Raw genomic sequence first — 23,535 nt, 5'->3', positions numbered from 1 at the left:
ACAGAGAAGAGTCTGATAAAAGTTTCACTTTGTACTTGTGTTCTAGAATCTTATCTCTGCCTTAGACACCAGCATTCAGCTTAGGCTGTGGAAGGAGGAAGCTTAAGCTGTTTGTCAAAATATACCCTGAGGTAGAAGGCAGTTGAAATGTTTCAGTTCTCTTTGTGTTAGAGGTTACCTCCCAAAAGGATCTCAGCATTACCTCCTGGTAGGAGGAATGCACATACACTAAATGCTTCTCTAAGTAAACATGCGTCCCAGTGGCCTTTTTCTCCTGCATGCTTAACACTGATTTATCCCCATTGCAGCTGCTTAACATTTTACAGGGCGGTGTTTCATTCCCTACCCCCCTCCTTCTTTGCATTCCCTATTCGAAAAAGAGCTCTGTACTGTATTTTAAATATTTTAGACTCGGCAGCAGTTAGAGTTTTCAGGCTGTAGATAACACCATCCCTGCTAGTACAGGAAGATTTTAACACAGCTGTGACACCAAACTTCAAGAAAAAAGGAAAAGGAAAAAAAATAGCCAAGCTATTTGTTTGTTAGACTCTCCACAAACACTGTCCATCAGAATGATTCCTGTTGCAGGGTCTGGGGGAAAAAATAAAAAAGCTTAGGATTTTCTGGGAGAAAAAGAGATCATCTTTTCTAGCTAAAGAATAGAAGCATTTCGATTACTCCAAGAAGGTTTATATGGAAAACAAAAAACTCTCAGAAGAATAGTGTGTCTTTTACGGGGCTGTTACTAAGATTTCAAAACAGTGAGGGACACTGAAGAACCCATTTTAAGCTGTGATTGTCATCTAGTGGAGGGTCACTTTTAATGCAGGGTTGTTCTATTTCACACTGAGGTCAAGGAATAGAAAAGTTCCTTTGGCAGATATTAGCCAAGTCAGCCTGCAGTTCCCAGATCTCCTGCTGATAAATGCTGTGCCTTCCTCATTAGACTCTTGAAGCCTTTGTGTGAGTGGGAGGTGAAGGAGGCAGGCTCTCCTGCACTTGGTCCATTTCCCCATGGAGGCCAAGTTTTCACCTTCATTTTCTTTCTTGGTTCTTTGAAAGCAGAAAATTAAGAAAATGTTATGGCCGCCATATCTGGTGGGAAATCACTTGAGTTGAACTTGTCACCCTCTTAATCCACTTATGATGATAGAGTGCTGATTTGTGCATCTAATTACTGAACCCTAATTATTGCTGCACTGAAATCAACGTGCCACGATAAAATATGCACCACCTTGCCAGGAATGAGACATGCCATTCTCCTTCTCCTCAGCGTTAGTAGTGACCTTCCTTATTCACAGTCTTAATCAAAAGGGAGCTTTGTCAAAGATTCAAAGTCATCCCTTTCAGGCAGCAGAGCTCTTCAACCCATGCCTAAAACTAGCTTTATGAGGTTGTAGGTAATGAAGTTTGGCTTCACAAATGGAAATTACTAATTTATTAGTGTTCTTTGAGGTGGAAAATAGCCATGTAGATAAAGGAGAACACGTAGGTACATTCTACAAAGTCTTTAAAAAGCACTTTTGAAAATGTTCCACACCATGACTTACTAATAAATGTAAAAGCTGTATGCTGGAATTGGGGTGTACTCTTTTATCTTAAGGAACTGGCTTAAGAAATAAAAGTAAAATGCTCAGAATACACATGATCTTCCCTTGTAAAGAAAGAGAAACTAGAAGGGAAAAGGATGGGGACCTGGGGAATCTGTGTTATAACAGACTATGTTTAAGATGCTTGCTTACTGCATGGTGTTGATGAGCAGTATGGTTCCCATTGGCAAGACTCATTCTTAAATATTCTGATTCAGTAGGTCAGAGGTATGGTCCAAGAATCTATGTTTTTAAATTCCAACAGTCTTACAATTATAGCTCATTTGCTATATAACGGCTGAAAATTTTACATGAATTAATTCTATTCGTTCAAACAACCCCAGGAGATACCTCTATCACTATCTCCCTTTTACAGGCAATTAAATAATTTTTCCATAATCACACAACTATAAATATACATAAACAAAGTGTCTCCAGTGATGACCAAGAGGAAGAAAATGGACATGATTGCTGATCGTTTGGCAAAAATGCTGCTTCCATTTGAAGCTCATTTCCAAAAGGCCATGAGTATAGTGACTTCCTTTGAACACAGTAGTTCAGTTATGCACACTGTTTTATTCAAGTTTAAGAAACTATTTGTTAGCTTTCATTGGCTTTTTGCTTGTACCACTTTTTTGGGAATGTGTAGGCTTATTTATACAAGAAGGCATTAATGATATGAAAGAAAAATTAGTAACAGTTCGCTGAGTTTTCTTCTCCATTACTGGTCAGGGATCCATTCCGCTTTACGTTTCTGATTTCGCTTGTGTTTGTGTTGGGAGGGAGGTTGTTCTGGCAGGTGGTTCAAAAAGATTGAGCAACTCAATCTTTTTAGGGGTTTAAAAGAAATAATGGAGTAAGGAAGGAGAATGTGAATTCATTTTTAAAACAGCCCCTAAAGGAGAGGAAGTGACTACCTCAGATTGTTAATGTCATGGACCAAATGCTTGTGGAGGCTGGGACCAAGATTGGACAAAGCTGTCTTGATTTTCTAACAAGTACCTTATAATGTTTTGGTGATGGCAGGATGTAGGGATTTGGAAGCTGAAGGGAAAGCCATAGAGTTATAATGCATTATTTCAGGATGACTTCAATCAAGTGAAATCGAGTTTATGCCACATCCTGCTTGGTGGTGACTCTGACTTAACAGGCAAAAACTTTTCAGTATAGGATTTCCCTTTCTCAGTGAATTTATATTGCTGTATAATCTATCACGTTGATTGTCAGCTGCTACATGGGTGTCTCATAGGAGTGTCTTTCCTAACTGATAAGACTGGAAGCTTACAAAGAAAAGGGACACTAACTTCTGCTATTCCATATGCTCTTTGACACCTAGCAAAACCTGGGCATCAAGAATTCAACTGAATTGTATCCGATATATTAAACTAACTTGTTCTTTGTCTTTGTGATACAAGAGGTGATGTATCTAATTCTGTGTTATTCAATTTAAGGTTTCATTGTTTTTCATTTGATTGTGAAAAGTAAAAATCCATGTTATCTTCATATACATTTACTTTCGCAAAAGGAAGTCTTGTTCTCAGCTATGCTTTAGAATCATAACTTTGTGCCTTTATCAAATGGTTTAGTATCTAAAAATAGTTAAGTAGTCTTCTTGGAAGGAATTTCTATGAAGACATAAAACCTAAGGCTGTTGCAACATAAGAAGTTTGCATCTTAATTCTTTTCATGGAGACCCCCGATTCCATGAAGTGCTACTGATACTTCGTAATGTAATGCCTACTCGTTGAAGAAAGCATGGACACTAGACCATGCTTAAAATTAGAAGAAAAAAAAAATTACCCCTCTCTGTAACACATTTGCCAATATCCCAAAGAAATAAACAATCTGTAAATAGTTCAGCGTGATTACATGTTCACAAAGCACAGTGGATTTATTCTAACATTTTCCCACCTGGCAAAATTGAGCTTAAGCATCTTCGACAATTTAGAAGCAACACTGTGTTCTTCCCCGTGTGTCATGTCACCTCTATAGCAATCATGTAGTTGCAGGAATGGGACTGGGTGGTGGTGGTAATTGTGAAGGTTCTGGTGTAGAAACTGCAGATGGAGAGCTGGGCTCTGGGGACGGACGTGGAGGAGCGGAAAGGAGCCTGGAGAAAAGGCTGTCATATTTGCTCAGAAGAACCGCCAAATCAGAGAGCAGAGGAGATTTCATTGGAGGAGCGCCTTCAACAGCAACTAATCCTGTCATATTGGGAGAAAATTGTAAATGTTCTCTCCAGAAATTGTCCGCCCATTGCAGCTAATGGAACACACACGCAGGAACAGACACGGTCTTCTGCTATACCAAAGGCGCCTGGGCACAGAGACCCGCTCCAGGGAGCGAGCCACCGTGTGCGCACACACACACTAACAGACACACGCGCGCACACACACACACACACTCGGGCGCGCGCGGTCACACACACACGCACGCACACACACACGCCACCCTGCGGGTTGGCTAAGAGCCTTGAAACCACAGATCCCACTAGGACATCGCCGGCGGCACTGAAGTAGGTGTTGCCCCCACACTAATTACTACTTCCCCAGCACTTTGGTGAAGAAATGAATCCCGCCCAGCCCGCGGGTGCATCCAGGTCTTGGTTCTGTTATGCTCTCCAGACTCGCCTTCTTCCTGAAAGCCAGGTTTGAAAGTCCTTTCTGCCTTGCCTTTGGTGGTTTGGTGTGGAGGGCGGGGGCCGCGTCTGTTCAACTCAAGCCTAAACCGCGAAGGGGTTCCAGACACGCGAAGTGACCAGGACCGGTGTGGGGTGTGCGACTCTGCCCGCGCGCGCCCGAGCCCTGCAGCTCTCGTCCGAGCCTTTGGGTCCGCTCTCACCCCGCCTCCCCGCCCCACCCCTCCGGGTGTCGCGGCACCAACTAATCTTTGCCTTTTTTCTTGCAAGATCAAGGGAGAAAAGGAGCCGGCGGCTGGCTTCGGACTCTGAGCGGTACGCAGCCCGTTCCCGGGGCCAGTCAGCCCCGAACCTGCGAAGGGCTCTTCGTTCCTGCCAGCCTTCACCAAGGAAATCGCAGTCGCGGGAGGCAGCTGGAGCTACACCGGCCGCAGGTAAGGGCGCCGCGCTGCCCAGTTCTCAGTTCTCCCGCGCCAGCGACCCTGGCAAGGCAGGGTCCCTCCCAGTCCCCAGAACCCGTCGTGAAGGGGTCGGGGACTGGGAAATTGGGAGATAGCCCTCCACACGTGCAGATTCTCAGACGGAAACTTTGACTGCTGGGGCTTGGAAGGCTGAAGGCAAGTGATGGCGGGTTTGGAATGAGGGGGCAAACGAGGCAAAGCGCGAGGCGGGGGCGCGATTCCGCGGGTCACTGAGTCCGGCGGAATGTGGCGGAGGCAGCCTGCGAGCCGCGCCTGCGGGTCCTCGCTCCCCTTTCAGCGTGCTAGCCCCCTCCCCAAGATGCTGTCAGGGAAGAGACCAGAAGAGCTTTGCCCTTTCCTGTCCCTCACACTCCTTCCTGCTGGGGGGTCTAGCCACTTCTCCCGAGCGTTTGGGGTGGAGGCCCGGCTCGCCCCGGCTCCGCACGGTCCCCTGGCTCCGCCTTCTGAGCAGTCCCTTGGGTGCCGGCGCTGGATCCGTTGGAGGAGGCTAGGTGCTGCGGTCGGAGGACCTGGGTCAAGGAGCGGCGGGGCGGGGGGTAAGGGGGATGTTATAAGATTGAGAAAAAGATCCCAGAACAGAAGAAGGGGGAAGCCTCCTGCAACCCCATCCCACTTCGGTCCCGCACACCAAGTCAGCAGTCCGCCTGGGCTTGGGGACACTGTCCCAGCCCAAAGCCTGCGAGATCCGGGATCATGCCAGGGCTTCCCCGACCCCCACCTCAACGGGGGCCCTGGGTCACGCAGATGGGGCACGGGGTTGCAGTTAGGGACCGCTGCACCCACAGTGCCCCTCGTCATCCGCACCTGCGGACCTGGGCGATCGCAGCTAACTTGTAGCTGGCGGAACTCAGGAGGTGCGGTCCAAGTCCTTGGATCGCGCAGAAATCCCACCTGTACTCTCTGCCCAGTGCCCCTGCCGCCCACCCCCGCGGCGTGGAGGAGGTTCCCCGGGAGAGCTTTCAAGAAGGGAAGTTTCCCCTGAATTACTGACCCAGAAAGCCACACACTCCCACTGCCTCATCCTCCAGGGTCCCCATCCCTTTCTCTGCCCTCCTTCCCATTGTTGCCCTCAAGGCTGCTTTGAGCCACAAAATCGTCCATGCTAGGGTCCATGGAGCCACCAGCCCTAGGCCAGGAGACCAAGGCTGTTGCCTAAATGGAAATATCTTTGGGAGTCTGTTGGTGCAGAGAAGCAGGAGGAGAGCAGAGAAATAGAGGTAACTGCCTAAGGCAAGCAGAGCTGCCTGCTGATAGCTCACCCAAACCGCCCTCCTGTGTCCTTATGTCAGTTCACCGCCACGGTATGTCTGTGGCCTCAGTCACAGAAGGGTTCTGAGTCTGCCTGACCAGGTGCTGCCAGCCCAGCCGGAGCCCGCACCTCGCAGTCCTCAAGCTTCAGAATTCCCCACACTGACTTTCTATTTCCCTTTCCTCTCTCTCTCTCTCTCTCTGGTTTGTTTTTGCATTTCTTGCTCTTTTTCCTAGCGCTGGGTGGCAGTGGGTATGTAGCAGCCAGGCGTGTGGTTTGTCCATCCCCTAGTATGCGCAGCCAGCAGCACAAACACAGGTCCCCACGCTCTACCTTACACTGCCCGGTGCTCTGGCATGCTGCCCCTGCTCCGCTGTGGGGGCAACCTGCAGCCCTGGCCACTGCCAGGGCCACACAGAGGTCAGGGCTGGAGGAGAGGGGAGCCATCCAGACTGGAGAGGGGAACCATGGGGTGACAGGAATGGCTTGGGAAAACTTGATTTGGGGGGTGGGGTGGAGTGAGGGTGAGGAGTGTCTAGGGAAAAGACCAGGGAGTTCTGGCTCCAGCTGTGTGTGCTCAGCATTAAGAGCAGGAGGCTGGGGCACCCAGGCCTCTACTTTGGGCGTGCCTCGGGAGCCCAGCCACAGTGGGCAGCCTTTCTCCTGCCGGACCAGGAAAGTCCAAATGGCCAGATCCTTGGATAACCAGCACCTGACTTCACTCCAGGCTCTCTGGCTTACTGGGTTTAAGAGGACTCTGGAAGTGAGGCAGCTCGTAAACTCCCCTTGATGCTCAGCCTGGCATCCTTTGGCAAAGGCCCTGCATTCTATTCTGTGGGCAGTCTGCATGTGTATACATTGTATTGGAAAGCATATGGCAGGGAGATTACGTTTTTACTGATAAGCAAATAATGATGACGGTACACTTTAGAAGCTGCAATTAGGCATGTGTGCATGTCTTACTTGGACGGTAATAACAAGGAACTGATAATCATAGAGGTAAACCGGTTGATTTGGCCAGAAGACAACTTCACATTGGGAAACGTATTGCGTTACAATTTAGAAAGTGGACTTCAGAGATTTGTCACATGGACGGAAGAATTTTGGGCTGACGGTGTCGCAGCTTTGCAGGATTTGGTGCCTAAGGTCTCAAGAAGTAATATGTTAATGCCAGATGAATTTTTATTGCTATTACTATTATTAGTAATGTGTTCCAGTTGAGGCAGTTCATAGATATGCAAAGTCTTTTGGTTTTGTATTTTTTACCAGGCTAAACAATTACGTCAATTAAAGCTGGAAAGTAAAGATGTGGAAATTCCAGCCAAGTCAGCTTACTGTTTCAAAACTCTATGAATGTGGTGCATAAACAATGAATTTTGGAAAAAAAATCAAATTAAAAAAAAAAAAAAACCTTATGAATGAAGTGGGGTGGGAGTGAGGGAGAGTCTTGGGGCCCAAAATTCCCAACAGATGCTTGGTCTTCCTACAAAAGAAAGAGGCATATTTGTTTATGTAAGTTTGCCTGAAGGTGTCTGGAGAGGGATTGGAGTGACAAAAAGGTGGATTTGAATATCCCTACCATAGTTCAAGTTCAAGGGAGCCCAAAGAAAACGTTTGCAGCTTTCAGCTTCAGGGGCAGATATGGAAGGGACTAGCATTCAGATGTAGGTAAAAGTCCCTTTGGGATGAGTCCCCACATTCAGTTCTGGGGGGAGGCAGAGAGAGAGGCTGTCTTCACTTTTACAAACCACATTACTCCAAATGTGACCCTCTCTCTTCTTTACCCAAGTAATTCCAATATCAGGCGCTTGGATGTACCTTCTAGTGGCATTTTCCAATTCTAATCCAGGGCAGCCATCCCCCAGGGCCAAGGGGACAGGAAGGAGGGGCAGCCCCTGAGGTCTGAGGAAAACAGCAGTCCCCAGCCTGCTGGCTGACAAGGAAGGCAGGAAAGGCATGGAACCCACTTCAGTGGAGAAAGACAGGTAGGCTGATTAGGAAACACTTCTCTCTCCTGGCCACAGCAGTGACCAAAGTTACGGCAGGTGCAAAAGAGGCAGAAGAGGGAGCAGTTGAGTAACAGGAAATGAAGAGGAACTGGGGGAGAAATCTGTGAGGACAAGAATGTGTGAGTGTGCCATTACCAGCCCCCAAAGTGCTTGGTTCAAGCTCCGTCACTGATGTCAGCCTTCGCAGTGTGCCTGTGACAGAAGGCCTATCGGTGATTATCTCAACACAGCCACTCACGTCACACCCCACTCATGATCTGATCTTAATCTTTCTTCACTTCACTCAGTAGGATCTAGAGACTGACAAACATTTTGTCACACGTTTCTCTTGAAGGACTGGTTTTCTTCATTTAAACTTATCTCTGAGTTGGTTGGACAGTTTATGGTATGAATTCTGGGTCATTTTCCTCAGACTTGTATGTATCAAACACTGTCAGTATTTTCCTTGCAACTATTAATACCTGTCTTTCATTCCCCGTCACCTGTCTGCACTTCATTCAGTGAGCAGGGCGTTGGGACTGCTTTTGTTACAGGGCATCAGAGCCAGTGTCCTAATTGTATACCCCAAATCTTAGCTGAGTCACGTGGGCATGGTGGTGGTGCTGTGTGTGGTTTCTGTGGGACAAAGGAAGCAGGTTGTTTTTCCTGGGAAATGAGTTTTCATAGAGTGTGTTCTAAGTTGATGGCACTGTCCTAAGCACCTTTCATATATTATATCATCTGTCCTGTTAGTGCTTTATCCCCACTGTTGAAGATAGTGTCTGGCGCATCTGAGGAGCTTTTAAATATGTGTTGAGTGAATGAATAGATGAATCAATTCTCATTGTGCCATTGTAACAGTCATGTTACAGAGGTAGACGTCATTTTCCCCATTTTTTGGCATTGGGAGGCATCAGGTAATGGCCCAAGATTGCGCAGCTGGTAAGTTGCAGGCCCTAGATGCAAACACAAGCCGGTTGGACTTCAGTCTTTGTCTTACGCTGTGCTGATTGGATCTCTGAATAGTGGCAGCATTCGTTTTCCCTCTGGGGAAGTCAACACTCTGGTGTTCAGAGTTCAGCATTATTCTCCCCATCCTTTTTTTATTTTTTTAAAAGATTTTATTTATTTATTTGTCAGAGAGAGAGAGAGAGAACGCCGTAGGCAAAGTGGCAGGCAGAGGCAGAGAAAGAACCAGGCTCCTCACTGAGCAAGGAGCCCAATGCAGGACTCGATCCCAGGACACTGGGATTATGACCTGAGCCGAAGGCAGACGCTTAACAGACTGAGCCACCCAGACACCCCACTCCGCATCCTTTTAATTCAGCTCTGCATATACTTGTTGGATCCCCTAAACCCTAAGCAAGGCAGATTTGGTGCTAACTAGATTCTTAGTTGGCACAGCATGCTTGTTCTGATTGATCAGTGAATGCCTCTGGCAGAGGAAAATAAGGGCACCGAAATTACCTGGTATTTTGGCAGATGTTCTTTCCACCTTTTGCTACACTAAGATTTCCTTTTGTCTGGTGGGCAGGATGAAAGAGAGTGTTGATATCGTTTAGATTAACTCATGATATGTGCTGAAGTGGGTAAAGAGGCTTTTCTAGCAAAGGCAGGTCACCAAGAGCTGCCCAAGAACACACACCTCCCAACTTCAAGTATAGTGGTCTCTTCATTTTGTCATGCTGAATGAGTTCCTCTTAATTTATTAAGATTGCGGGTACTTGCGGTTCTGCATTTGAATGGCAACTTTTAATTTTAGTTAGAATTTACTATCTCCCTTTCTTTTGAGAGGCATGACTTTGTGAAATAGCTATTAGCAAAGGGCGAGTGAGGTAGGTTCTGGCTGGTTTGCCTCCTTCCACACTTCATATATTCTTGTCTTTATTTTGCTTCCCTTTTTTCCCCTCATGTTCAGGCTCCTTCTTTTATACTGTGACCTAAATATACAGTCATCTTAACTGGTGCTGTTACCATGGTAATGCTTCATGGTAGATAAGGGTACATACTAAAAAATCAGTTTCTTTCATTAGCCATGGAATTCCTTCTCTTTCTCCCTCTCTCCCAAATCCTGGCTTTCACGGAATGATGCCCTCTGGTGTTCAGTAACAGGAAGCACATTACTTTGGAGAGGGCGAGAACATCATTTTTTAAAAACTTGGAGAAAATTTCAATTCTGATTTTAATTTGAAACAGACAAAAGCAAGAAAGACCTGTAATTAGTGTATTTTTTAAGCAGAAAGGTTGGTAGAAGAAGTTCATAGTGAGTGCCATTTGCTCTGTAGAATTCTAGAAAGTTATGAGAAAGCTGGGAAATTTATACCCTTATCTGTTTAAAATTGCTGTGAAGATGTTTCTGTGGGAAACATCTGTGGGAAAGAGGTTTCATTGAGGTATCTCGGGAAGAAGAATCTAATGGAATCTTCTGTATTTTTAAATCTTTAAAACTTCAAAACGTAAGTCTTTTATCTTTAGAATGAGAATATTTTTATTGCTGTATAGAATTTTATATGTAATTTTTAGTTGTTGTTTTGTTATATGAGAAACTTGGAAGTTTTACTCTATATTGTAATGCCAACCTGCACATGTTATTAGTCACAAATTATACGACATTGGAAGAAGTGAGGTTGATGCGCTATAAGCATGTCGGTTTTTTCCTCCCTGCAATTCTATTCACACCATGGTGTCCCCTAGTCCAGCCTCTCCCTGAAACTTGCCTAGAATTCTTCCCCTCCTCTCCATCCACATAACTTTTCCAGACCTTTAGCGTCTCTCACATGAACTGCCACCAGAGCCTTGCATTTCTAACTGGTCTCCCACCTCCAGTCTTTCCCTAGTACAATCTATGCCTCACGCTGCCAGCATGACCTTTCTAAAATGCAAATCTGAACATGTCATCGTCTTGTTAAAAATTCTTCACTGTTTCTCAACTGTCTAGGATAAACTCTAAAATCAAATCCACACGAGCTCTTCTTCCGTAACTGACCAAAGCCTTTTTGCCAGGCTGTATCCCTTTCTGCCTTTTCCATATTCCCCCACAAGGAGATAATATACATAAATAGTGGATAATGACAGGCACAGAGAAAATGTTAAATAAATATTGGCCAACATATTTCTTTGTTTCTTTATTCTTGCCTCTGCTTCCTTTTCCTTTTTCCCCTCCTCCTCTTTATCTAATTTTTTAAAAGATTTTATTTATTTTTGAGAGAGAGAGAGAATGAACATGAGTGGCAGGGAGAGAGAGAGAGAGAGAAGAGAGATTCACTTCCAGGACCCTGGGTTTGTGACCTGAGCAGAAGGCAGATGCTTAACCGACTGAACCACCCAGGCACCCTCTTTATCTAATTTATTAGTAGTACAGTAACCAGTGGTAAACATCACATGCGCATTATAACAATAATATTAACAAACTAATAACAATAGCTAAGAGAAGCAATGATGTGGCAGGTACTTTGCTGAATATTTTATCCTCTGTATCTCGTTTACTCTCCTACCGCCAGGCGCACTGCCCTCTAGTTACTCGGTGTATGTTTGTTATTTTGGCATGCATAGTTGATAGAATAATGGTGACACTCTTGGCACTTGACAGTTCTATAGCAAAGTGCTTGAAAGGTGAAAACGTGGGTTTCTCTGGGGTTCGCTGATTATTTTCTTGGATAGTAAACTGAACTATTTACAAAAGGGTTAGCCTAGAGAAGTGTTCTACGACTTGGGTGATTTTACCCGGTGCTGGTAGCGGAGTGCCAACTGAGCTTGCTAGGGAGGCCCGGGAAGGTCTGAAATGGCAACAGAGGCCAGAATTTTTATATGTATGTTTCAAGTGCATTAGAAATATGGAGCTTCATTTTTCCCCGTGTTTTCCGTAGATAATGTGGACCTTGGTCAGTAGTCTCCCATTCTATTTTATTGTGTCAAGGGAGCGATCGGCATCTCCTCAGACTACACACCAGTAGGGCCGGCTAGCCCATGGATAATGTGCGACAGTACTAACAACAGAACCGAAAATGTAGATTTCTTAAGGTCAGTGAAAATAAATAGAAAAAAGTGTGGTAGCAGAGCAGTATTTGGAAGTGATCTGTATTTACTAGGATCGGAAAAGCAGTACTTCTCTTTCCTGAGCCCAGTACCCCGGTGAGTGTTGATCTCATGGCAGCACCGGACCCCCTTTCCCAGCAGTCGGTATTCAGAAGCATTGGGGATGATGCTTTGAATCACCAGATTCTGAATTAGTTATACCACTACTGTCTTCCAAAACGGCTTTTAAAAGATTCATTCACAGGTTATATCATTGAAATACTCTGTCTTGCAAAGATTTTAAGGCGGCAGGTTTGGCGTCAGACCCAGAAATCTCTTCTTTCACGAGCATCTCAGGTGATGCTGAAGTGAGTAATCACAGCGCCACATTTTAAATAATACCACAGTGAAGAACTGGCATCTAAAGGGCGTCGAAGAGGAACAGAGATGGGACACTCTACCTGATGTCGCCACCCTGACATCCTATGAGTTTTCCATATGATGTAAATGGGCCTTTGAGGCTGAGAGCTTGGTTGTGGCCAGAGACTGATTTTCTGGTGTGAGGGATAAAGAGCCACCCAAGAGGGCAACCAGAGGGAAAGCTGCTTCTCTTCCATTTCATACCATCCCTGGACCTGTTTACTTAGAGGGCACAGTCCCCATCCGCGAATCTTAGGTTCTTATGTTACGTCAGCTCTGGCCATTTAAGATATAAGCAACTTGTGCTTCACTCCTTCTTCTCCACAATTTCTCTCACCTTCCCTGATACCTTCCTGAGAAGATTTCTTCGATTCAAAAGCTCCTCTGTGCTCTCTCCTATCTGGTGTTCTGACAAAGTTTCCATTACTAATCAGCTGCACCAAGCACCTGGCCTTCATCCTCTTCCTCTCCTGCAGCCCTAGTGGAAATGTTGGAGTGAGGGACTATTCTTAAATGTTAATGGGCATACATTTCACTTTACTGGGAAAATTGTTGAACTGTCAAGAGCCTCGATAACAGACTGATATACGTATTACCTCCCCTGGTAGTAGGAAAGTTTTACTGATTTTTTTCCTGATGTTCTTGCTCACCCTTGGTCATGAAGATGATTCCTCCACTTGAATAAAGCAGAGTAGCTTTCCCTTACCTCCCCAACTATGCCAAGCCAATAAACAAGATGGGATAACATAAGAAGACAAGCCTATTATTTCTTTTTTTTTTTTTAAGATTTTATTTATTTATTTGACAGACAGAGATCACAAGTAGGCAGAGAGGCAGGCGGGGGGGGGGGGGGGGAGCAGGCTCCCCACTGAGCAGAGAGCAGGATGTGGGGCTCTATCCCAGGACCCTGAGATCATGACCCGAGCCAAAGGCAGAGGCTCAACCCACTGAGCCACCCAGTTGCCCTTTGCTTTTATTTTAAAGTGACTGTGACTATATATTTCTGTGTGTTAAGGAAAATTTCAAATTTTGGATAAGGTACTCTTCTGTGATTTTTTTGTTTTTGTTTTTGTTTTTTTAAAGATTTTATTTATTTATTTGACAGACAGAGATCACAAGTAGGCAGAGAGGCAGGCGGGGGGGGGGGGAAGCAGGCTCCCCACTGAGCAGAGAGCAGGATGTGGGGCTCTATCCCAGGACCCTGAGATCATGACCCGAGCCAAAGGCAGAGGCTCAACCCACTGAGCCACCCAGTTGCCCTTTGCTTTTATTTTAAAGTGACTGTGACTATATATTTCTGTGTGTTAAGGAAAATTTCAAATTTTGGATAAGGTACTCTTCTGTGATTTTTTTTGTTTTTGTTTTTGTTTTTTTAAAGATTTTATTTATTTATTTGACAGACAGAGATCACAAGCAGGCAGAGAGGCAGGCAGAGAGAGAGGGGAGGAAGCAGGCTCCCTGCTGAGCAGAGAGCCCAATGCGGGGCTCGATCCCAGAACCCTGGGATCATGACCTGAGCTGAACGCAGAGGCTTTAACCCACTGGGCCACCCAGGCACCCCTCTTCTCTGATGTTTAAAGTGATAATAAAAACAAGGAAACAGCAGCTGCTATTTCTTAGGTATAGACCAAGTTTTAGGACTCATGGCATTTTGTTATATATATTACACCAGCCCCATGTGGTAAATTTTTTTTTTTTCTTTGTAAGTCTAGAAATTGGAGCTCATTGACATGGAACAGTCTGTTCTAGGTCTCAGAGTGAGTTCATTGCTTCAGGCATCAGTCACCCATTTAATGTCAAAGACCAGTATAAATATTTGTTTTGCTTTACTATGCCATAAGCAGTTTTGGTGGGTTTTTTTTTTGTTTTGTTTTAAAGAATAGCTCATTATATCATTTGGTATTTAATTCTAGTTAGGTAAGGAAAAGTAGAGAAGAAAAAGAAGTAGAGGTACATCACACTTTGAGTCAGTGTTTAGAAAACAGAATTGTGAAAACCAAGTTTGTGTTCGAGAAATTGGTCTCAGGGGAGATTTGGAATGTGTCGTGGCTACTTACCTCTTGGCTTATAGTCTAATTCTAGGCTTCCTATTTGAAGATGCTTGCTGCTTCCTAGTTCCTGGGGAACTCTTTCCAGGCACAAAGGGGGAAAGAGTCTCAGCAAGGCTTCCAGGTACAGGGTTTCTAAGGCAGAAAATATGATTTCTTGAATATTTATAAAGTATATGTATGTTGGAAAATTTCTGTTGTCCATGAAAACACTATGTGCTAGTAAAATATTATTTGGTCTCAGTCTATTTCATGTCATTCTGTCTGTTCCCTTCCTGTGCAAAACCATGGCTATTACTTAATATTAACCTCTGCATTGCAGATATAAAACAAAAGGCCAAAGGAACTAATTGTGCTGAGGGATGAACTGTCAGTGGATTAATTCTATTTTTGTTTACATGTCCACCGTCAACTCTAGCCATTTGTATGTTCCAAGTCTCCAGAGAATCATTAGTGTCTATTGGTAAATGATAAAACCAGCTAATTTTTTTACAATTAATTGAAATTTCACACTCTTACGTTTCAATATTAGTCAATATTTTTACACACTGACACTTTTAATCAAGGATTATCTTTCACAGGGGAGCTACAACAGGGCCCTAATTAATTAAAGTGATAATTGCGCCTCTCCCTCGCAGTTAGTTACATAACACATCTTTCAGGAAATTCACATCCTTAGCATGATCTTTAAAATTCCTTCATTTATAAAGAGATGCCTTGCTGCTTCTACCTCTGTAAGAATTTACTAGAAATTCAGATTTCTTTTATTTGCAAGCAGGGATACAGAAAAGAGGTCATATTTATATTCCAACAAGTTTCCATATTCAAAATAAATAAATAAATTAAATGGTGCCTTTCTATCTTTGAAGCATTTGGATTAAATCCCAGGGGTCGTTCTCATGGAAGAAAGAGGTTGTCAGGTGTCTCCTCTTTGATGTTCACTAGCTCATTTTAGTTTCTTTACCACAATGCAAGTTCCCATGGTCCATTCCTTGCGCATTTTTCTTCCGTTTCTCCATTCTCAGTCTCTTAATTGCTCCTGCCTCTCTGCAGCTTTTTCAGTGCCTATGGTTTGTTATATTTTTCCCCTTGGTTTAGTCCCATTATTTTAGTAGATATTGAATCTAGATAGTTGGCTATAATTGGCAGCCCTGCTCCCTTCTCCTTTAATAGATATTGCGCCAATTTCTATATTTTGGGATCCCTTGGTGTGAGATGCATTTTCAGAAATAATTGATGGTGACTGTAAATCCTTTAGCTCCTCTCCCTAAGACTTAGGAATTGCAGATCATTGAAATCAACACATCTTGTATTGGTCAAATATTCTAAAGGTCATTATCCCTGTTTGCCTCTTTTAATTAAATTAGTGTGACTTACTCATTCCCCTTGCAGCAACTATTTGGCTACTTTTTAAAATCCGTTTTTTCTCTCAAACTCCCATGTGCTCTTACTCTGTTTCCAATATAATTGGAAACAACAGTTTCAGTAGTCCAGTTATCTAAAATTCAAAGTACTATTTCTTTAATTACTCTGTATAATTATTGAAAGACAACTTCTCTTAGGGCACCTGGGTGGAGCAGTCAGTTAAGCATCTTACTTTCAGCTCAGTGCCTTGAGATTGAGCCCAGCATTGGGCTCCACGCTTGGTGGGGAGTCTGCTTGAGCTTCTCTCCACCTCTCTCCTCGCCCCTCCCAGTTGTGCTCTCTCTCTTGATCTCAAAAATAAATAAATCTTCGGAAAAAAAAAAAGGAAGATCACTTTCTTGCTGCACTAGTTTTATGTTATTTAAATAAACTTTATTTTTAGAACGGTGTTAGGTTAACGACAAAGTGGAGTAGAAAGTACAGAGCCTTCCCATAAGCTCCCTGCCCCCTATACACTGCCCCACTGTTGACATCCCCCACAAGAGTGGTACATTTTGTTAGACTGAGTGAGCCTCCGTTAACACATCATAGTTATCCAAGGGCCATAGCTTTACTTAGGGTTCACCCTTCGTGTTGTGCATCCTGTGGGTTTTGACAAATGTATAATGGCATGTATCTACCATTATAGTGTCACAAAGAATAGTTTCGTTGCTCTAAAAATCTTTTGCGTGCCCCAGTTTATCCCTCTCTCCCTCCTAATGTCTGGCAATCACTGGATACTTTTATTGTCTGCACAGCTTTGCTTCTTACAGAATGTCATATATTTGGAATCACACAGCACATAGTTTTCAGAATGGCTTCTTTCACTTACTAATGTGTATTTAAGGTTCCTCCATGTCTTTTCATGGCTTGATGTAGTTCATTGTTTTTTAGTGCTGAATAATATTCAGTTGTATTTCTTTGGTATTCTCATTATATCAGCAATTTTTTTTTAACTTCTTGAAGATACCTTTTAGCTATGCATTAGGGAATTTTTTTTTTCACTTCATCGTGGGTAATATTTTATTCTTATGTTGGATTTTCTGTAATCTTATAGTTCCATGTTCTTAAATTGTAGAGCTTTCCAATAATAGGCACAGCAGAACTCATGTTCTGAATATTTTAATTCTCTTTTTCTCCCCCTTTAGTCCCCCCCCACTCCTATTTCAGCAGTTAGTGAGAAAAGAACATTGTTACTTGGCATCTTGTGGTTTTTATTGAACTATTTTTGTTTTCCCTATATTATCTTTTTCATAAGGCTTTTTTTGGTTGTTGTTTATTTGTATTGTTAGTTTTGTTTTGGTAATTGAAGCAGCAAAAATCTTTCACCTTTCTGTTGAAAAGCTTAAACGGTTTGTTTATCCAGTTTTGGTGATTCTTCTACTCCATTGAGTCTGCATAAACAAGAAGAGGTAAGAAAAAGGACACCACAGAGCTGTTTGTTTTCCATTTCTCCCTCCCGTTTGACCTTACAAGCTCCAACAGCCAGTGTTCTTGATGAAGCTAAGTAAAACCCAAAAGCTTACCTAAGATACTTCTATGGACCCCTGAATGGAGCTCTGTAAATCTTTATTTGTTTTACCAATAGCAGACTGAGCATTCTTGTTTCTATTTTTGAGAAGTAAACAAATTCCTAAAAGGTGGTTTCATACTCCTTTGGGTTGTGCCCTTTCCTCTATTCTCTGCCTTCAGGAAAAGTGATGCTATTTCATAACGTTGATAACAGTCATTCCAGCTACTCCGACATGGCCTTTGCAATGGGCACCTAATGAACAGTATCCACTTTTTTTAAACTTGACTTTTAATAGCTTTGCTTGGGCCCCCTCTTCAGTTCCCACACATACCTTATATTCAACTCCTTTACACAACGAATTGTCATTGATATTCTCTGGTTCATTAGAAGAAACCTGCTTTATATGGGCAAGGTTCGTATTTTCTTTTTAAATTCTTCTTTTCAGCATTGAATCTTATGTCCAGCTCTATTATTGTCACACAACAGAGCTCCATAAATATTTTTTTAATGACAGTTTTGTGCCACTAATCTCCTGAACATCTGAAGTTTCTTACTACCCAAACTTGCTGCTTCCGTTGTTTTCATAATAGCAAGTCATCATTTTCTGAAAAACCTCAAAGAATCTCTCTTTCTAGGTAAAATAAAAAAAAAATTTTTTCAGAGAAAATCTTCCCTTCTGGCACATTTTCCCACTTTTAAAACCAACACTTCACCTATGCCTGAGAATATATGGGCTACCTTTGTAGGTACCTGGTAGTAGTTTTAATTTATTTAAGCCAAATCTAATTAATATCTAGGATATGAACTTTTGAATGGACACAGTGTGTTTGCTTTTATGTTGAACCTATGTTGAAATAAATTTCAGCTAGCAGAGATCACATTTGATTTCAATAGACCACTTTTTCCCTATACTGGATGGATTTACCGTGGTTCTTTTTGTTTGATTCCATCTACAAGATGCATGACCAAAGATAGAGAACAATTTATATCATGAAACTAAGTACTGTATTGGATAACTTGCCATACTGTAGCTTTGGTCTTTTGCGTAGAATTTGAGGATTCGTTTTTTTGTTCTTTTATTCATTCACGCAGCAGATATTTGCTAAACACTTTCTTTGTACACATCACTATGCTTGTGCCAGCAGTTTTCCCTCCTAGCTGACCTCTCTCTGTCGTCACATACGCATATCACTCGTCGAAGGGGTTGGGGTCCACATATGTCCATGTCACCCTCTTTCAGGCTAAGCAGTCTCACAACAATGCTGCCACGGCCTCAACAGTCAAGCAGTCCTGTGCTCCCGGGCTGTGCGAGCCTTCCATGGGCCTTCACCACCTCCTTCAGAGCTTAAAAAGAAAAGGCTTTGAACACTGTCCCTGACTTGAGGCTCCCGTGTCTCCCAAAGGGTTTCCCCACTGTCAGGCAGTGTAGAGTAGAGATTAAGAAGATGACCTTGGAGACAATTGCATCCTTGTCAGTTTACCTTTAGTTCCTTCAACTTCACATTCAAGAGTTTAGTGAAGTGTTCAACCTCATCTGGTTTGGCCTCTTTATTTTATAAGTTAAGAAGACGGTGACCAAGAAGTCGTAGGGAGTTGTCATGTGAGAGACAATAGTTTAAGGTGATAGTGCCAAGATTTGGAGCCTAAACATCCTGATACCCTAGCCTTATGACTTTCGTTCCTTCACTATGACTACCTCTATGGAATGTTCCATGATTATTTTTAATCTTAGAGTTTAATTCCTTTTAAGAAAGATTTGAACTCCAAACAAAAGAATATGAAAAACAAAACTCTTGTAATTCTTCCTCATTTGTGTGGGACTTCTTTCTCCATCTCCCATGTTATGTTTCCTGTATGACTTCCAAAGGGGTCCCTCAGTTACTGGTAAGGTTCTGTTGTAAAGGCTGAGGTTCAAACATGAGTGATCACCAGAGTTTTAATGGTAGATATGACATGGTGCTAACCTATCGGAATATGAATCAATCATTGTGTCATTCTTCTGGGTCCCTGCCGAGAATCAACCCTGGTTCACTAGTCTACTTCAATCCTGAGAGTAGCTGCTTTCCTGCTTTCTGGACATTTTGGTGATCTCATCCATTCATTTTTGCTGCTGAGTCACATGTAAGTAATTGGGGCTTTCATTTGTCTTTGCAGTATCTATTTGGACTAATATTTTTTAAAAATATGTTGATGCTTATAAAGAGATATCAACTCAGCTTTTAAACTTTACATAATAGGGATAATTGAAAACAAATTGCACAGTGTGTTTGTTCCCTGGAGACGTATGACATCTTTTACAAAGCAGAGGGAAATATGATGAATGAAACCTTTTGGAGAACGACGTCAAAATCCAGTTCTTTCTTCTTCCCCCACTCATGAGGTTATTAGGAAACTCTGTTGTCATATTTATGTATTGCCAAATTGTCAGAAATTGTCCATTCAGTATCTTTAGAGTAAGGAGAAAAAAAAAAAGATTGGAAAGCTGTATTTTCATGTCATCCCTCCCAATTCTTTCGATGTACTTTTCTTCCAAAGAGCAGATTACTTCATCCTGAAGTCCTGATAACCATAAGCATAATCACAGTCAGCACAAATGTTTTCAAAATGAAATGGCCATTTTTTTGGTTGTCTTTTTTCGTTGTTTGATATCAGAGGAAAGTGGCAAGGAGAAGCAGTTGGTGGTGAGTTGAGGAATTGGTGTTGTCTGGGACACTGGGCATTTCATGGTCCAGAGAAACTCGTGGTGAGGTGACAGAATGCTCTCTCAGACCCCTGTCACTTACACTGGAATGTGACGTGCTCCTGGGGAATGTTGGGAAGGCACTTGCAAAGCTATTTTAAGAGGTGTTTGGAGCTGTGAGAGGACAAGGAAGTATAGGACAACATGCCAGAAGCCTTGTTTGTAAATACTGCATTCTCTTTGGGGGTTACTCAGTGGCAAAATCAAAAAGAGGTTTTGCCAGGAAATAAAGCTGCTTATCTTGCCTCACTAGAAGAGAGTCCCACATCTAATGAAGACCTACAATCAGAATGAAAGTGTTTCTACAAAAATTGCAGGAAAATCCGCTTTGTTTGTTTGTTTGTTTCATATTTTCTGATACGAGCCTCCTAAGCTTGTCAATGAGCTGGTACCATTCCCTGGTAACAGTAAGCCATTGGAACACAGAAGGGACTTTCTTTTCAGAGAAACTGTATTACAGAGGCTGGAAGCTAATTTGCCTCCACCTTTTAAGATATGTTTCGTTCATCTTCATATAAGCTCACAGAAAAAACATTTGGACAAGGATGAAAATCCTTCTGTGGCGATTGCACCTCCTTAATGATGGCAAAAAGGGAGGAACAGAGCAGACCCCAGCGTCTCCCATCTTATCTGTCTGATGGATTCTGAAGGGAACTGGAGCCCAGCTTGCTCACAAAGATGAGAAGGACTTGCCTTCAACTCCACCTGTTCCCAGAAAAGAGCTCAAGTTCCAGAGGTATCTCTCTCTCTCTCTCTCTCTCTCTCTCTCTCTCTCTCACACACACACACACACACACATATCCATCTATAAAGAGGACATTACCCATATTTAAAACCAAGAGAAAATCCATCACTCATGTCATCTTCATCATTCTGCATTTTAAGCTTACTTTTCCATCTCCCTGAAGTATTCAGTCCTTGTATAAGAGGCACAGGGGAGTGCTTTATAAGGGACAGATATTAACACACCAGAAATACTTATTTTTTCCTGTATTCTTCAACATTCATTGCCACAAAATTAGTTGCAACCAGTTACTCTGTGGGGACATCTAGAATACAAAGATGATTAATCACAATTCCAGTACTTAGGGTCTATCCTGGGAGAAAAGGTAGAAAATAAAAAATGACACATGACATATGGGTCCTATATAGAGGTTATTGGGACTTCTGCAACCACAGAGGAGAAGGCGGCACTACCTAGTAGAGGCTTGGTTTAATAGAACATTTAAAGAGCACGTAGGGTTGTACCATGTTAATAGAATATCTTAGTTTGGGGTCCTGTAATAAGTATACCGTAGGTGAGGTGATTTCAACAGTAAACATTTATTTCTCACAGTTCTGAAGACTGGAAGTCTGCGATCAGGGTACCAGAATAGTTGGGTTCTGGTAAGAGCCCTCCTTTTGATTTATACAGAGCTACCTTCTTGCTGTATCTTCATAGGGTGGGGGTAGTGAGTGGGAAAGCATGAGCCAGCAAGCTCTCCTGACTCTTCTTGTAAGGGCACTAGTCCACCATGAGGGCTCCACTGTCATAAGACCTCATTTTCTCCCAAAGACCCAAGCTCTAAATACCATCAAACTGGGGTTTGGAACTTCAGCATATGAATTTGGGGGTTACAATCATTCAATCCATGGCTGGGGAAGAAGAAAGATCTCCAAGAAGAGGGTACAGCGTGCACTAAAACATAAGAATGGAACAGTCAGGGTCCTACACATTATTCTCAGTGGCTTCAGCAGTGGGTATGGGAATATGGGAAAGAAAGTTGAAGAGGTAGGTTGGATGAGACCATGAGACACCAGGATGCTATTACAAAGGTATAGACTTACCGTATTGGCTCTCATGAGCAAACTCTTTCATCAAAGGGAAACATTTTATTTTATGCCCTGCACCATTCTATTTCATCTGACATTTACCTAAAAAGGCAGTAGAAAATTGGATAGAACCATAACAGAGAAGATTAATTAGATCATTCAGTTGGATCATCTAACTTATTATGTCTGCCAATATCATAGCGTCCTTCCTATATTAAAGGAAAGTGGGGCCGTGTAAACAGAGAGCAATAGATCTCTACTATTCTATGACTTTCTCCCATTTATGATGTAGAAGAGTCGGCTTAGATAGAAGAGTAGGCTTATTCCTATACTAAAGGAAGTGACCAAGACACTGAAGGGAGCAGAAAATTCATCCCATTTCTTCTCATCTTTTTTTCCCCTGGTGATAGAACTTGTTATTGACTGTTTCCAAGACACTAAAACCTCTGGGGTGAAGCAGTGAATAACTGATTCAATCATCCAAATGTTTTATCTCTGCTGGGCATTACAGCTTCTGATATTCTTTCCAGAAGGTGTGTTTATGAATAGAGAAACAAGATGCTCTAATGGCAATCCAGTCAAAGCCGAATTTATCTCAGGGAGTTACACCACAGCAATCTGTTAGGATTTGTCAATACTCTAAATTCCGTGACTGGATTCCCAAATAACATGATTGATGGACTTTCTGCCGCATGTTTGGTTGTGTAGGCACAGCTAGGTAACTTCACATTCGTAGTTCATTAAACACAACAAAAAATATTTGTCTCAGATCCACTGCTATAGCTGATGGAAAGAGTGATTGAGAAGGGTATGACTAGGAGTAGAATTGAGTCCTTATTAAGTAGTGCCAGACTTGGGGGTGGGGTCTTCCATGTGCTTGGTCTCACTTAGTTCTCACACTCAGTGGTGTGACAATCTCCATTTTACGTAAGAGGGAGAGAGGTTTAAAGAAGTCGAGTAACTTACTCCAGAGGAAGCAAATAGGTAGAAGGTCTTGGTTTTGGACCCAAGTGGATTTGAGCCAGAAGCTCCAAATCTCTTATAAAAGAAGACCCAAATAAAATAGAGTAAAATAGAGTATAATGTATACTATTTATATTATTTGTTGTCATTATAATTGAGTGCTTATTATATTTAAAATATTTTAAAGATACACATTTATATAAAACACTTCTACATGTAAGTGTAAGATACAGAATGAACAACGGGACTTGACTATCATTGATCAAGCAGCATCTGTCACAACAGAAGTACAGAACAAGTATCAAAATATAGAAAGTACACGTTGGGAGGTCAGGAAAAAACTGTGGATTTGAGCTATTAACCCCTTCTATTCACATGTTGCCCTAGAGTTCCTAAATCTTATCACTGTTTCAGAGTAGGAGTTGGGGCCAAGTGCAGCCTTCAGCCTGTTTCTTTATGGCCATAGGCCAAGAATTTTTATTTTTTTATTTTTTATTTTTTTGGTATTGGTGAAGGGTTATCAAAAGAAAAGAAAAGAAAAGTACGTGCAACAGAATCCAAAATGGGACCTCCAAAGTTGATATTTATAATCTAGCACTTTACAAAAATACATTTTCTGATCCTTCTTGAAGAAGCTTCACAGATGCTGGTAATGCTCCTCAAAGTGTAACTAGT

At 42.6% G+C, this 23,535-nt stretch overlaps 1 protein-coding gene across 1 annotated transcript in view; it reads left to right on the top strand.

Annotated features, from left to right (window-relative positions):
* Positions 1-3,874: 3,874 nt before the first annotated feature.
* Positions 3,875-23,535, top strand: part of CHRM2 (cholinergic receptor muscarinic 2) — a 149,920-nt gene continuing 130,259 nt past the window's right edge. The window contains exons 1-2 of the mRNA XM_046021626.1: positions 3,875-4,237; positions 4,498-4,661. The gene's annotated coding sequence lies outside the window, so the exon portion shown is untranslated. The remainder of the gene's footprint in view (positions 4,238-4,497; positions 4,662-23,535) is intronic.

Source organism: Meles meles, chromosome 10 (genome assembly GCF_922984935.1).
Source record: "Meles meles chromosome 10, mMelMel3.1 paternal haplotype, whole genome shotgun sequence".
In the NCBI taxonomy this organism is placed as follows: Eukaryota; Metazoa; Chordata; class Mammalia; order Carnivora; family Mustelidae; genus Meles; species Meles meles.
This window is presented reverse-complemented; position numbering and strand designations above follow the sequence as displayed.